The sequence below is a fragment of the Dama dama genome, chromosome Y (genome assembly GCF_033118175.1).
Source record: "Dama dama isolate Ldn47 chromosome Y, ASM3311817v1, whole genome shotgun sequence".
In the NCBI taxonomy this organism is placed as follows: domain Eukaryota; kingdom Metazoa; phylum Chordata; class Mammalia; order Artiodactyla; family Cervidae; genus Dama; species Dama dama.
The window spans coordinates 13,994,693-14,011,235 of record NC_083715.1 but is presented as its reverse complement, the minus strand read 5'-3'; the positions used below and the strand labels follow the sequence as shown (position 1 = coordinate 14,011,235).

The 16,543-nt window shown below is 55.6% G+C and overlaps 3 pseudogenes; all 3 read left to right on the top strand.

Moving 5' to 3' along the window:
- The first annotated feature begins 339 nt into the window (after window positions 1-339).
- Window positions 340-2,582, top strand: LOC133053668 (testis-specific Y-encoded protein 1-like; annotated as a pseudogene).
- A 4,747-nt stretch (window positions 2,583-7,329) lies between these two features.
- On the top strand, window positions 7,330-9,566 carry LOC133053654 (testis-specific Y-encoded protein 1-like; annotated as a pseudogene).
- Window positions 9,567-14,306: 4,740 nt separating this feature from the next.
- Window positions 14,307-16,543, top strand: LOC133053651 (testis-specific Y-encoded protein 1-like; annotated as a pseudogene).

The following is a 16,543-nucleotide window of genomic DNA, read 5'->3' as shown; positions in this document are numbered from 1 at the left end:
TGTGCCATGTGGGGGCTCTGGAGCCCAGGAAGCGGGGAAGCCACCCTCTGGTCTAGGGAAGTTTCCCTCAGGGTGCCGCACACTACCCTCTCTGCCATTGGTCTCAATTTGACCCAGCAGCCTGAGCCTGATTCACAGGCTACGGGTCCCGCGTGTTGGTCTAACCACCGTGCACCCTGTCGTGTACTGTCCAGAACCCCTTTCTACAACCTAAGGCCACCCGCAACACACCAGGCCCCACCTCCTGACCATTCAAATCTCACACCACCCCAAATAGCTAGCGAGCCACACCCGGTTACTTCAGCTGGGCCGCCATTGCACACAACTTGCTGTGCTATTATGTCCGGTTCTTTCACATCTGCCCCAGCTCGGGGTCACAGCCATGTCCCAGAGGAGCGTGAGAGGCGGCCAGAGGAAGGCGGGAGCGACCCGGGACTCCAGACCTTCTTAGATGGGAGCCCGGTTGCTCAGGGGGCAGTGGCCAGGGGGCATGCCGTCACGATGCCGTGCACGGCTGGAACTTTGCAGCCACCAGGTGGCACAGCAGGCGAAGAAGTCACCCTCTACGTGGTGGAGGCGGTGGAGGACAGTGGCGGGGACCCTGGTGGATGGAGAGCATTCCGGGATCGGGCAGGTGTGCCAGCTGCTGTCGGAAGACGTCATGGATGAGGTGGAGGTTGTGGCAGTTGACAAGCGGGATCAGGGGTCCTCCCAGGAGCTGGAGGAGAAGATGGTGGAGGAGCAGGGCCTGGAAAGACCTGGAGGCCCGAGTGAGAGGCCGGCGCCAAATGGGCTACAGGGACTGAGGGCCCTGCAGTTGGAAGTGAGCTCCCTGCATGAGGAAAACCGTCGGGCCTCCGTTCGCTTCATGCGCATGAACCATCTGAGCAGGAAGCGTCAGTTGGCTCGGAGAAGTGCCATTCTCCAGGGCATCCCTGGCTTCTGGGCCAAAGCTGTATCCATCCTGCTGCTCCTAGGTATTTGCCTGTCGGGAAGAGGAGGAGGAGGTGGAGCAGAAGCAGGTGTATGTGCAGGAGTGTGTGTGTGTGTGTGTGTGGCGAGGGCAGAGGTAGGGTGTTGCAGGCCGCTGACGAAAGTGTGGTCCTGGCATTGGCAGGTTCCAAATGCACAGCCGAGGTGTATCTGGTGAGAGCCATACCTGTAAGTGTCATAGCCGTGACTCAGGGTTTCCCCTTCAGGCCTGCATCTGAGGAGGATCAGTACCCAGGTCCTCTAGGTCAGGATGACCAGAGAGAGTTCACTACAGCAGGAAGTGCAGACATTTATTGTTGTAAATGTGGATGATACCAGGAAATAGCTGAGACATGGGATTTTCCACACACACACACACACACCCAGAGATACACACACATTCAGACACACATAGAAACACACACACACCCCAGTTTCTTTCAGATACAGTAGTCACAAAGACTGCAAGTCCTAACCATGTTACCAGTGACATGCTACAACCCAGCCAACACAGGCCAGGAGGCGGGCCGGAGAGGTGAGAAATAGCCCCTGCTTGTGGATTGCAGACCACCTGAGCTGCAGAACAGCACAGGGAACCCAGAGCCACGAGCAGGTCTGATGGTATGGCAGGGCCTGAAGATGTGAGTTGTGACCGGGCAAGCGGACGTGATCAGCATCCTTGCAGATGCCTGTTCCAGTGTCCTTCTCCAGGCCAGAATAGGGCTGTTGGCCCTGGCTCTTCTTTGCCCGGCATGTGGCCTGAATGTCTCCTTGACCCAAAGCAGATTATGAACCACTCTCAACTGTCAATCATAATCCACGCCCAGGATGAAGATTTTTTTAGGTACATGATTGACTTCAAGGTCAGTGAGGAAGGCTGAGGATGGGTCGGTATGGCACTTGACAGAGAGGTGGGGGATGGTGTTATCCACGGGCCTGTACTGTGAGACTTTGCAGAGGCGTCATGGAGGCTGTTAAGGCCGGCCTGGGAGGCAAGCTGAGGCACTTCAATGCTTGCACCTTTTCCCTCCTCCCTGTGCTGGCAGATGCAGGTGCGGAGCCATCCCTGGTCCCGCTGCAAGCTGATCTTCTCCTTTCGGGACAACCCGTACTTCTGGAACACGGTGATTGTTAAGGAATATTACCTTGACATCACTGGTAAACGTGGCTCCCAGGGTGGTGAGTGTGGGGACGCAAGAGGGCCGGGGTGAGGGTGTAGGTCGATACTTGAGCTGCTGCATCCACCCCTGTCTCCCCTGTCTTTCTACAGGGTATAGGGCACGACATTGCACACCAGTTCACTGGTTCTAGGACTATGAACAGGGAGCACCCAGCCGCAGGCTGGACACCAGGAGCCTGCACTTTCTCAATTGGCTGTCAGGCCACAACTGCCCAGAATCGAACAGGATTGCTGAGGTGGGTTTGGTTTGGGCCTACGCATAGTTGGTGATTGATGTTGGAGCTCTTGGCTTCTCACGGGAGGGTTACGGGCCTGGTCAGCCCCAGGCTGACCTTGCTCTTACTGCCATCAGATCATTGGCCAGGAAGTGTGGCACGATCTGCTGAAGTACAACCCCAGGGAGGAAACTTGTGCCACGAGGGGGAGCTGACAAAAACACAGGTGGTGAGAGGGTCTGCAGCGGGGCCCTGAGGGGACATCCGTGTAAAGGCTGGGGCACTGTCCTTTCCCAGATGGAAATGCTCAGGCTCATGCAAGCTGCCCGGGGAAACTGGGTTTGAGTCATGCACGTAGCAGGTGACGTGCTGAGACTGGAGGCTTGGGGACTCGGTGTGGCCGTGAGTGAAGGAAGTCTCCCTCCAAGGAGCTCTGCTTGCAATGCCAGAATCCTCGGTGATTCTGCTCGAGGCAGGATGAATGCCGTCTGTTTATCAGAATCATCCTTCGGTCAATCGCGCTATCCCCGGCCTTCTGCTGCTCAGAAATTTTGAGATTGTCTGGGTTCTTGCCTCCCGCCACTGCTCCTCGGATAGCCTATGACTGGAAGGGCGTCCTCCCTGGGCTGTCAGTGCACTTACGTACTGACTTTGGAGTCGTCTGTGAATTTCCACATCCACCACTAGCCTTATAACCGCCACCACACAGGCCATGCTGGGACCGACTTCAGGCGGCTTGGGAAAATACGGAAGAGCTGCGGGACGAGGTGGACAGTGGGCCCCAAGGGAAGGACATGGTGCCTTCTGATGCCATTTCCCACATTGCTGGGCACAGGCATCTTCAGCTATTGAGAGAGCTGTGTTCCCTGTTTGTGTTTGTGTCCCCTTGCCCAGAATGCGTGTGTATATACACACGTGGTCTTGTGTCACCTGTGTTAATGTGGGTCTGTGTCTGCGTGTGTGTGTGTTTCTGCCTCAGAGCAGACGCACAGATGAAGTTGTCAGGAGAGGAACTGCCAAGCAACGTGAAGAGGAAGCATGAGGCGTCACCAGACTGAGGGTCACTGTTCGACCTATCTCTGCAGTGATCCTGTCCAGGGTGGCAAAGAGGAAAGGATGGCCAATTCAGAGCATGGCTCCCATGTGTGCAACTAGACCAAAAAGGAAAACACGTTCACATTTTCTACCATGTTATTTTGTGTATTTGGACCAGGTGGAGGGTTGGGTGGTGAGAGCATTCACCCAGTGCCAATCAGGTGGGGTGGGGCTTTGAAACCACTGCCTGTGGACCACTGAGTCTGTGGCAGAGTGGGCCAGCTGATGGAAATGTTGGACGTGGCTATGGCAGGACCCGGGGTGGTGAGGACCCTAAGGTCCTGTAGAGAAGGGCAGAGACCCGAAGGAGGAGGACTCACAGAGAGCCTGCTGCCCTGGAGCCTTGTTCCACACACGTAAGAAGGATGCACGGGAGAAGTCCTGGGCCCATGCTGCCCAGGATCAGCTCTTCAGGCAGCACGCTCCCTACTGAAGGAGCACACACTGGCATGATCGAACACTACATGTCAGCTGTGCTGAGGTAGGCTGTCCGTGTGAAACACCAGGCATCCTAGCAGGCACAGGGTGTGAGTGTGGCATGCCACCAGGCACTTGCAACCTCCCTGGCAGTGCAGAAATGCAAGGAGAGCCCATGTGTGCAGTGTACATGTGTGTCCCTCTGCCGGAGTGTACCTGTGAGGCAGGGAAGTGGGAGGACACAAGGATGGTTGGCTGGCTGCTTGTCCCAAGGGACCCTGGGACAGTGGGAGACAAGGACGGCCCTGGGGTCCGCACAGAGCCTGCTGGTTTTCCGTGGTCCTGCCAAAGATACCTCATGGTTCATGCTGAACCCGTTGAAGTGAATCCCTTCCCTCCTCTAGGGTCTTGCCCCTGGCTGTAAAGCCAGAGTGGCAAAGCTGACAGTCTGATCTTGAGGGTGGATTCTGGCAGTCTCGCTGGAGCAGAATCTCCAATTTGGTCTTAGGGGATCTGCACCAGGTGACACTCAGATGGACCCTACTTTCCAGGTGACCAATTTCGATGTCCCTGGGCACAACTGGGGACTGCCTTCCTTAGTGCATTGGCTAGGTAGGCAAGCAGGGATGCCTGTCTTTCCAGAGTCCTACCTGGGCCTAGTGAGAGCAACTGAAATAAAGGCCTGGCATTTATCAAATGATTGAGGCCTTGGGTGCGATCAAGCCCTCTGGGTGCACTTGAGATAGAAATGGTGCTTTCTGCCCAAGAGGGTCATGAGCTGTGGGTCTTAAAGGGCCAGTTTCCCAGGGCATCATCTGTTCGGGAACTCCGTGTGTCTGGGGAGTAATAAACTGAAGGGACTCGTTCTAGGGATGCCACCTTCCCTTTCTGGTCTCAGATCCCATGCCTTGTACTGGAAGAGACACTGTAGATGCACGTGCACCTTCTTCATGACATTGTATCTGTCCCAGGCCTGCCACGGTTTCTTGGGCCTGTTGGAGCCTTGGGCATCTCGTTGGCCTTTTCCAGCTACAGGGAGGGAATGCTGGGGCACAGGAATACAGGTGCACACAGAAAGCTCCAAGATAGGGAGGACAGGGACCCTCAGCCAGAATGCTGTAGCCCCTAAGGGATATAGGCATGCAATGGGGCACAGACTTGACAAAGCATGATGTAGAGAGGTACACACCGAGAAAGCAGTTCTCCAAGTCAGCTGAGCCCAAAGGCCCTTGTTTTCTGTTTCCCTGAAGGAAAGCACAGGTAATGGAATCATGCCAAGATCACTGGTACTGTGAACCTGCCCAAGGTTATGGGAGAATGTGCAACACAGGCACAAGTCACTCAGCTGTCCACACTGAGCACTTCCAGGTCTGCCAGACACTCTGCATGTCCATCCCTGTCATGAACAATTCCAAGATCTTGTTAACATTGAGCACAAGTTACAGAGATAGAAATGAAATCTGCCAGGATCAACGAGCAAGTGAAGGAAAATAACAGGGACAAAGAATGTCGGGTGCTTATGAAAATCCATGTTCCTGGACAAGAAACCCTGTCCTTCTGCACATGTGTAAGTCTCCTCTCAGGGATGTGAGTGTGGACATGTGGACATGTGTGAATATTAGTGCGCAGAAGCGCCTACCAATACACTTGTGAGGGTGAGCAGTCGGAAGACACGTAGCTAGGTGATGCAAGAAAGGACAGCGGAAACATGAAGGGAACATAGACTCTAGCCAGAAGAAGCAGTGAAGCCAGGGAATCATGCCCTATGATCTCACTGAGTTAGCAAATTCTACATGGAAATAGACGCCTGCAGCTCGGAACGCTGACAGAAAGGAGAGGCAGGAGGAAATCACCTGGGCATGATCGTTGAGTGCAGAGGAGCCGAGACACAGATTGGGCTGTCGTCCCAGGCACAGAAGCTGCGGTGTGTGAGCCAACAGCCCTTTGGAAAAAGAGCTATGAGGGGCTTGGCATTCTTCTTCAGTGCGGGGCATTCTTTCCATGTCCTGGCCAGGAGCATGAGCACCCCCTGCCATTTGTGTAAGGTTTCAGAGATACAGCGCCACTGGAGCATAAGCACCTGCTACCTGCACAACCATCGAGTGTGAGACATCTCTCTTTGTACCCTTTGCAGAACACAGATACCGCCTATGAGGACTATGGGAAGGATGGCTTAGGTTGATCGTCTTGCTGGTAGCAGCCCCACAGTTTTGGGCCACTGGGTAGGCTGGGATGTGTTCTCACTTGGAGAACAGAACCTCTTTGAAAGGGCCTGGATAGGGTAAACGGGCCATCGTGCAGGCCTCCGGCACTGGTGTGTCATGGAAGTCAACGTGCTGGTGTCCTTAGCCTCTCACTGGTAGGCATTCCAGCAAGGTTCAGGTAGTTCCGTCATGCCAGCAGACCGTGACCCGTTTCTCCCTCTGCGCAAGGTGTGGCCGTATCGCCAGAGTCCTGTGCAGTGTTCATGTCTGCCCAGCGAGGGAGGGAGGGTCACCCGTCCCCTTCTGTGCTTCAGCAGTAACCACCCACCGTGGGCTTTCCAGTTTGAGAGAGCACTCTCCGAACCTGTGGCCCAGAACAGTCTCATCTGCCATGGGTTTGACTCACTGAGGAGGAGAAGGGCTTGCCTTCACTCCAAGGTTAAGCGTCTCTTCTGAGCGCTGGTGTCCGGAGAATGGCAGAGGACCACAGCACCCCTTAGAGAGTCGGAGACACACAGACAGCATTCCCTGGTGCACACACAGCAGCATCACCAGAATCAGTGATAGGTGAGAAGCAGAGACAAAGAGAGAGATCTCTGTCCTATGGCTCTGGTGCCCCTGAAGAGTGGAGGTCAAGTGTTGCAAACGTTGTGGTTTGTACACACTCCCCTACCATCCAGACAGCAGCAGGATCCTGTCCCAGCAAGGAAACTATCCAGCCACTTTGCGCCCCTGCCTATCCTTTAGATACTCAGGGAGAGCTCCGAGGGATGGGCGGTCCCATGGGACACAGCAGTGTGCTTTTGGATTGCAGAGCGAGAACATGGCTTGAAATTCCAGAGGCCAATTCAATGCCAGCGCCTGCAGTAAGGCTAGATGCAATAGCCATGCCCTCCCTGAAGCCGAGTGGTGCCACGTGGGGGCTCTGGAGCCCAGGAAGCGGGGAAGCCACCCTCTGGTCTAGGGAAGTTTCCCTCAGGGTGCCGCACACTACCCTCTCTGCCATTGGTCTCAATTTGACCCAGCAGCCTGAGCCTGTCGCACAGCCTACGGGTCCCACGTGTTGGGCTAACCACCGTGCACCCTGTCGTGGCCTCTCCGGAACCGCTTTCTAAACCTCAGGCCACCCGCGACACACCAGGCCCCACCTCCTGACCATTCAAATCTCACACCACCCCAAAGAGCTAGCGAGCCACACCCAGTTACTTCAGCCGGGCCGCCATTGCACACCACGTGCTGTGCTATTATGTCCGGTCCCTTCACATCTGCCCCAGCTCGGGGTAACAGCCATGTCCCAGAGGAGCGTGAGAGGCGGCCAGAGGAAGGCGGGAGCGACCCGGGACTCCGGACCTTCTTAGATGGGAGCCCGGTTGCTCAGGGGGCAGTGGCCAGGGGGCATGCCGTCACGATGCCGTGCACGGCTGGAACTTTGCAGCCACCAGGTGGCACAGCAGGCGAAGAAGTCACCCTCTACGTGGTGGAGGCGGTGGAGGACAGCGGGGGGACCCTGGTGGAGGGTGAGCATTCCGGGATTGGGCAGGTGTGCCAACCTCTGGGAGAAGACATCATGAATGAGGTGGAGGTTGTGGCAGATGACGAGCGGGATCAGGGGTCCTCCCAGGAGCTGGAGGAGAAGACGGTGGAGGAGCAGGGCCTGGAAAGACCTGGAGGCCCGAGTGAGAGGCCGGCGCCAAATGGCCTACAGGGACTGAGGGCCCTGCAGTTGGAAGTGAGCTCCCTGCATGAGGAAAACCGTCAGGCCTCCGTTCACTTCATGCGCATGAACCATCTGAGCAGGAAGCGTCAGTTGGCTCGGAGAAGTGCCATTCCCCAGGGCATCCCTGGCTTCTGGGCCAAACCTGTATCCTTCCTGCTGCTCCTAGGTATTTGCCTGTCGGGAAGAGGAGGAGGAGGTGGAGCAGAAGCAGGTGTATGTGCAGGAGTGTGTGTGTGTGTGTGTGTGTGGCGAGGGCAGAGGTAGGGTGCTGCAGGCCCCTGACGAAAGTGTGGTCCTGGCATTGGCAGGTTCCGAAGGCACAGCCGAGGTGTATCTGGTGAGAGCCATACCTGTAAGTGTCACAGCCATGACTCAGGGTTTCCCCTTCAGGCCTGCATCTGAGGAGGATCTGTACCCAGGTCCTCTAGGTCAGGATTACCAGAGAGAGTTCACTACAGCAGGAAGTGCAGACATTTATTGTTGTAAATGTGGATGATACCAGGAAATAGCTGAGACATGGGATTTCCCACACACACACACCCAGAGATACACACACATTCAGACACACATAGAAAAACACACACACCCCAATTTCTTTCAGATACCGTAGTCACAAAGACTGCAAGTCCTAACGATGTTACCAATGACATGCTACAACCCAGCAAACACAGGCCAGGAGGCGGGCCGGAGAGGAGAGAAATAGCGCCGGCTTGTGGGTTGCAGACCACCTGAGCTGCAGAATAGCACAGGGAACTCAGAGCCACGAGCAGGTCTGATGGTATGGCAGAGCCTGAAGTTGTGAGTCATGACCGGGTAAGCGTGTGTGCCCAGAATCCTTGCAGATGCCTGTTCCAGTGTCCTTCTCCAGGCCAGAATAGGGCTGTTGCCCCTGGCTCTTCTTGGCACGGCATGTGGCCTGAATGTCTCCTTGACCCAAAGCAGATTATGAACCACCCTCAACTGTCAATCATAATCAGCACCCAGGATGAAGATTTTTTTAGGTACATGATCGACTTCAAGGTCAGTGAGGGACGCTGAGGATGGGTCGGTATGGCACTTGACAGGGAGGTGGGGGATGGTGTTATCCACGGGCCTGTACTTTGAAACTTTGCAGAGGCGTCATGGAGGCTGTTAAGGCCGGCCTGAGAGGCAAGCTGAGGCACCTCAATGCTTGCACCTTTTCCCTCCTCCCTGTGCTGGCAGATGCAGGTGCGGAGCCATCCCTGGTCCCGCTGCAAGCTGATCTTCTCCTTTCGGGACAACCCGTCCTTCTGGAACACGGTGATTGTTAAGGAATATTACCTTGACATCACTGGTAAACGTGGCTACCTGGGTCGTGAGTGTGGGTACGCAAGGGGGCCGGGGTGAGGGTGTAGGTCGATACTTGAGCTGCCGCATCCGCCCCTATCTACCCTGTCTTTCTACAGGGTATAGGGCACGCCATTGCACACCAGTTCACTGGTTCTAGGACTATGAACGGGGAGCACCCAGCCACAGGCTGGACACCAGGAGCCTGCACTTTCTCAATTGGCTGTCAGGCCACAACTGCCCAGAATCGAACAGGATTGCTGAAGTGAGTATGGTTAGGGCCTGCGCAGAGTTGGCGATTGAGGTTGGAGCTCTTGGCTTCTCACGGGAGAGTTAGGTTCTAGTCAGCCCCAGGCTGACCTTGCTCTTACTGCCATCAGATCATTGGCCAGGACGTGTGGCACGATCCCCTGAAGTACTATCCCAGGGAGGCAACAGGTGCCACAAGGGGGAGCTGACAGAAACACAGGTGGTGAGGGGTCTGCAGCGGGGCCCTGAGGGGACATCCGTGTAAAGGCTGGGGCACTGTCCTTTCCCAGATGGAAATCCTCAACTCATGCCAGCTGGCCGGGGAACCAGGGTTTGAGTCATGCACGTAGCAGGTGACGTGCTGAGACTGGAGGCTTGGGGACTCATTGTGGCTGTGCGTGAAGGAAGTCTCCCTCCAAGCAGCTGTGCTTGCATGCCAGAATCCTCGGTGATTCTGCTCGAGGCAGGATGAATGCCGTCTGTTTATCAGAATCATCCTTCGGTCAATCGCGCTATCCCCGACCTACTGCTGCTCAGAAATTTTGAGATTGCCTGGGTCCTTCCCTCCCGCCCCTGCTCCTGGGATAGCCTATGACTGGAAGGGCGTCCTCCCTGGGCTGCCAGTGCACTTAGGTGCTGACTTTGGAGTCGTCTGTGAATTTCCACATCCACCACTCGCATTATAACCGCCACCATGCAGACCACGCTGGGACCGACTTCAGGCGGCTTGGGAAAATACGGAAGAGCTGCGGGACGAGCTGGACAGGGGGCCCCAAGGGAAGGACATGGTGCCTTCTGATGCCATTTCCCACATTGCTGGGCACAGGCTTCTTCAGTACTGAGAGAGCTGTGTTCCCTGTTTGTGTTTGTGTCCCCTTGCCCAGAATGTGTGTTTATATACACACATGGTCTTGTGTCACCTGTGTTAATGTGGGTCTGTGTGTGTGTGTGTGTGTTTCTGCCTCTGAGCAGACACAAAGATGAAGTTGTCAGGAGAGGAACTGCCAAGCGACGTGAAGAGGAAGCATGAGGCATCACCAGACTGAGGGTCACTGTTCGACATATCTCTGCAGTGATCCTGTCCAGGGTGGCAAAGAGGAAAGCATGGCCAATTCAGAGCATGGCTCCCATGTGTGCAACTAGACCAAAAAGGAAAACACGTTCACATTTTCTACCGTGTTATTTTGTGTATTTGGACCAGGTGGAGGGTTGGGTGGTGAGAGCATTCACCCAGTGCCAATCAGGTGGGGTGGGGCTTTGAAACCACTGCCTGTGGACCCCTGAGTCTGTGGCAGAGTGGGCCAGCTGATGGAAATGTTGGACGTGGCTATGGCAGGACCCGGGGTGGTGAGGACCCTAAGGTCCTGTAGAGAAGGGCAGAGACCTGAAGGAGGAGGAGTCACAGAGAGCCTGCTGCCCTGGAGCCTTGTTCCACACACGTGAGAAGGATACACGGGAGAAGTCCTGGGCCCGCGCTGCCCAGGATCAGCCCGTCAGGCAACACGCTCCCTCCCGAAGGAGCACACACTGGCATGATCGAACACTACATGTCAGCTGTGCTGAGGTAGGCTGTCCGTGTGAAACCCCAGGCATCCTAGCAGGCACAGGGTGTGAGTGTGGCATGCCACCAGGCACTTGCAACCTCCCTGGCAGTGCAGAAATGCGAGGAGAGCATATGTGTGCAGTGTGCATGTGTGTCCCTCTGCCGGAGTGTGCCTGTGAGGCAGGGAAGTGGGAGGACACAAGGATGGTGGGGCTGGCTGCTTGTCCCAAGGGACGCTGGGACAGTGGGAGACAAGGAAGGCCCTGGGGTCGGCACAGAGCCTGCTGGTTTTCCGTGGTCCTGCCAAAGATACCTCATGGTTCGTGCTGAACCCGCTGAAGTTAATCCCTTCCCTCCTCTAGGGTCTTGCCCCTGGCTGTAAAGCCAGAGTGGCAAAGGTGACAGTCTGATCTTGAGGGTGGATTCTGGCAGTCTCGCTGGAGCAGAATCTCCGATTTGGTCTTAGGGGATCTGCACCAGGTGACACTCAGATGGACCCTACTTTCCAGGTGACCAATTTCGATGTCCCTGGGCACAACTGGGGACTGCCTTCCTTAGTGCATGGGCTAGGTAGGCAAGCAGGGATGGCTGTCTTTCCAGAGTCCTACCTGGGCCTAGTGAGAGCAACTGAAATAAAGGCCTGGCATTTATCAAATGATTGAGGCCTTGGGTGCGATCAAGCCCTCTGGGTGCACTTGAGATAGAAATGGTGCTTTCTGCCCAAGAGGGTCATGAGCTGTGGGTCTTAAAGGGCCAGTTTCCCAGGGCATCATCTGTTCGGGAACTCCGTGTGTCTGGGGAATAATAAACTGAAGGGACTCGTTCTAGGGATGCCACCTTCCCTTTCTGGTCTCAGATCCCATGCCATGTACTGGAACAGACCCTGTAGATACACGTGCACCTTCTTCATGACATTGTATCTGTCCCAGGCCTGCCACGGTCTCTTGGGCCTGTTGGAGCCTTGGGCATCTCATTGGCCTTTTCCAGCTACAGGGAGGGAACGCTGGGGCACAGGAAGACAGGTACACACAGAAAACTCCAAGATAGGGAGGACAGGGACCCTCAGCCAGAATGCTGTGGGCCCTAAGGGATATAGGCATGCAATGTGGCACAGTCTTGACAAAGCATGTTGTAGAGAGGTATACACCGAGAAAGCAGTTCTCCAAGTCAGCTGAGCCCAAAGGCCCTTGTTTTCTGGTTCCCTGAAGGAAAGCACAGGTAATGGAATCATGCCAACATCACTGGTACTGTGAACCTGCCCAAGGTTATGGGAGAATGTGGAACACAGGCACAAGTCACTCAGCTGTCCACACTGAGCACTTCCAGGTCTGCCAGACGCTCTGCATGTCCATCCCTGTCATGAACAATGCCAAGATCTTGTTAACGTTGAGCACAAGTCACAGAGATAGAAGTGAAAGCTGCCAGGATCAACAAGCAAGTGAAGGAAAATAACAGGGACAAAGAATGTCGGGTGCTTATGAAAATCCACGTTCCTGGACAAGAAACCCTGTCCTTCTGCACATGTGTAAGTCTCCTCTCAGGGATGTGAGTGTGGACATGTGGACATGTGTGAACATTGGTGCACAGAAGCTCCTACCAGTACACTTGTGAGGGTGAGCAGTCGGAAGACACCTAGCTAGGTGACGCAAGAAAGGACAGCAGAAACATGAAGGGAACATAGACTCTAGCCAGAAGAAGCAGTGCAGCCAGGGAATCATGCCCTATGATCTCAATGAGTTAGCAAGTTCTACATGGAAATAGACGCCTGCAGCCCAGAACTCTGACAGAAAGGAGAGGCAGGAGGAAATCACCTGGGCATGATCATTGAGTGCAGAGGAGCCGAGACACAGATTGAGCTGTCGTCACAGGCACAGATGCTGCGGTGTGTGAGCCAACAGCCCTTAGGAAAAAGAGCTATGAGGGGCTTGGCATTCTTCTTCAGTGCTGGGCATGCTTTCCATGTCCTGGCCAGGAGCATGAGCACCCCTTGCCATTTGTGTAAGGTTTCAGAGATACAGCGCCACTGGAGCATAAGCACCTGCTACCTGCACAACCATCGAGTGTGAGACATCTCTCTTTGTACCCTTTGCAGAACACAGATACCGCCTATGAGGACTATGGGAAGGATGGCTTAGGTTGATCATCATGCTGGTAGCAGCCCCACAGGTTTGGGCCACCGGGTAGGCAGGGATGTGTTCTCACTTGGAGAACAGAACCTCTTTGAAAGGGCCTGGATAGGGTAAACGGGCCATCGTGCAGGCCTCCGGCATTGGTGTGTCGTGGAACTCAACGCTGGTGTCCTTAGCCTTTCACTGGTAGGCATTCCAGCAAGGTTCAGGTAGTTCCGTCATGCCAGCAGACCGTGACCCGTTTCTCCCTCTGCGCAAGGTGTGGCCGTATCGCCAGAGTCCTGTGCAGTGTTCATGTCTGCCCAGCGAGGGAGGGAGGGTCACCCGTCCCCTTCTGTGCTTCAGCAGTAACCACCCACCATGGGCTTTCCAGTTTGAGAGAGCACTCTCCGAACCTGTGGCCCAGAACAGTCTCATCTGCCATGGGTGTGACTCACTGAGGAGGAGAAGGGCTTGCCTTCACTCCAAGGTTAATCGTCTCTTCTGAGCGCTGGTGTCCGGAGAATGGCAGAGGACCACAGCACCCCTTAGAGAGTCGGAGACACACAGACAGCATTCCCTGGTGCACACACAGCAGCATCACCAGAATCAGTGATAGGTGAGAAGCAGAGACAAAGAGAGAGATCTCTGTCCTATGGCTCTGGTGCCCCTGAAGAGTGGAGGTCAAGTGTTGCAAACGTTGTGGTTTGTACACACTCCCCTACCATCCAGACAGCAGCAGGATCCTGTCCCAGCAAGGAAACTATCCAGCCACTTTGCGCCCCTGCCTATCCTTTAGATACTCAGGGAGAGCTCCAAGGGATGGGCGGTCCCATGGGACACAGCAGTGTGCTTTTGGATTGCAGAGCGAGAACATGGCTTGAAATTCCAGAGGCCAATTCAATGCCAGCGCCTGCAGTAAGGCTAGATGCAATAGCCATGCCCTCCCTGAAGCCGAGTGGTGCCACGTGGGGGCTCTGGAGCCCAGGAAGCGGGGAAGCCAGCCTCTGGTCTAGGGAAGTTTCCCTCAGGGTGCCGCCCACTACCCTCTCTACCGTTGGTCTCAATTTGCCCCAGCAGCCTGAGCCTGTCTCACAGCCTACGGGTCCCGCCTGTTGGGCTAACCACCGTGCACCCTGTCGTGGCCTCTCCGGAACCGCTTTCTAAACCTCAGGCCACCCGCGACACACCAGGCCCCACCTCCTGACCATTCAAATCTCACACCACCCCAAAGAGCTAGCGAGCCACACCCAGTTACTTCAGCCGGGCCGCCATTGCACACCACGTGCTGTGCTATTATGTCCGGTCCCTTCACATCTGCCCCAGCTCGGGGTAACAGCCATGTCCCAGAGGAGCGTGAGAGGCGGCCAGAGGAAGGCGGGAGCGACCCGGGACTCCGGACCTTCTTAGATGGGAGCCCGGTTGCTCAGGGGGCAGTGGCCAGGGGGCATGCCGTCACGATGCCGTGCACGGCTGGAACTTTGCAGCCACCAGGTGGCACAGCAGGCGAAGAAGTCACCCTCTACGTGGTGGAGGCGGTGGAGGACAGCGGGGGGACCCTGGTGGAGGGTGAGCATTCCGGGATTGGGCAGGTGTGCCAACCTCTGGGAGAAGACATCATGAATGAGGTGGAGGTTGTGGCAGATGACGAGCGGGATCAGGGGTCCTCCCAGGAGCTGGAGGAGAAGACGGTGGAGGAGCAGGGCCTGGAAAGACCTGGAGGCCCGAGTGAGAGGCCGGCGCCAAATGGCCTACAGGGACTGAGGGCCCTGCAGTTGGAAGTGAGCTCCCTGCATGAGGAAAACCGTCAGGCCTCCGTTCACTTCATGCGCATGAACCATCTGAGCAGGAAGCGTCAGTTGGCTCGGAGAAGTGCCATTCCCCAGGGCATCCCTGGCTTCTGGGCCAAACCTGTATCCTTCCTGCTGCTCCTAGGTATTTGCCTGTCGGGAAGAGGAGGAGGAGGTGGAGCAGAAGCAGGTGTATGTGCAGGAGTGTGTGTGTGTGTGTGTGTGTGGCGAGGGCAGAGGTAGGGTGCTGCAGGCCCCTGACGAAAGTGTGGTCCTGGCATTGGCAGGTTCCGAAGGCACAGCCGAGGTGTATCTGGTGAGAGCCATACCTGTAAGTGTCACAGCCATGACTCAGGGTTTCCCCTTCAGGCCTGCATCTGAGGAGGATCTGTACCCAGGTCCTCTAGGTCAGGATTACCAGAGAGAGTTCACTACAGCAGGAAGTGCAGACATTTATTGTTGTAAATGTGGATGATACCAGGAAATAGCTGAGACATGGGATTTCCCACACACACACACCCAGAGATACACACACATTCAGACACACATAGAAAAACACACACACCCCAATTTCTTTCAGATACCGTAGTCACAAAGACTGCAAGTCCTAACGATGTTACCAATGACATGCTACAACCCAGCAAACACAGGCCAGGAGGCGGGCCGGAGAGGAGAGAAATAGCGCCGGCTTGTGGGTTGCAGACCACCTGAGCTGCAGAATAGCACAGGGAACTCAGAGCCACGAGCAGGTCTGATGGTATGGCAGAGCCTGAAGTTGTGAGTCATGACCGGGTAAGCGTGTGTGCCCAGAATCCTTGCAGATGCCTGTTCCAGTGTCCTTCTCCAGGCCAGAATAGGGCTGTTGCCCCTGGCTCTTCTTGGCACGGCATGTGGCCTGAATGTCTCCTTGACCCAAAGCAGATTATGAACCACCCTCAACTGTCAATCATAATCAGCACCCAGGATGAAGATTTTTTTAGGTACATGATCGACTTCAAGGTCAGTGAGGGACGCTGAGGATGGGTCGGTATGGCACTTGACAGGGAGGTGGGGGATGGTGTTATCCACGGGCCTGTACTTTGAAACTTTGCAGAGGCGTCATGGAGGCTGTTAAGGCCGGCCTGAGAGGCAAGCTGAGGCACCTCAATGCTTGCACCTTTTCCCTCCTCCCTGTGCTGGCAGATGCAGGTGCGGAGCCATCCCTGGTCCCGCTGCAAGCTGATCTTCTCCTTTCGGGACAACCCGTCCTTCTGGAACACGGTGATTGTTAAGGAATATTACCTTGACATCACTGGTAAACGTGGCTACCTGGGTCGTGAGTGTGGGTACGCAAGGGGGCCGGGGTGAGGGTGTAGGTCGATACTTGAGCTGCCGCATCCGCCCCTATCTACCCTGTCTTTCTACAGGGTATAGGGCACGCCATTGCACACCAGTTCACTGGTTCTAGGACTATGAACGGGGAGCACCCAGCCACAGGCTGGACACCAGGAGCCTGCACTTTCTCAATTGGCTGTCAGGCCACAACTGCCCAGAATCGAACAGGATTGCTGAAGTGAGTATGGTTAGGGCCTGCGCAGAGTTGGCGATTGAGGTTGGAGCTCTTGGCTTCTCACGGGAGAGTTAGGTTCTAGTCAGCCCCAGGCTGACCTTGCTCTTACTGCCATCAGATCATTGGCCAGGACGTGTGGCACGATCCCCTGAAGTACTATCCCAGGGAGGCAACAGGTGCCACAAGGGGGAGCTGA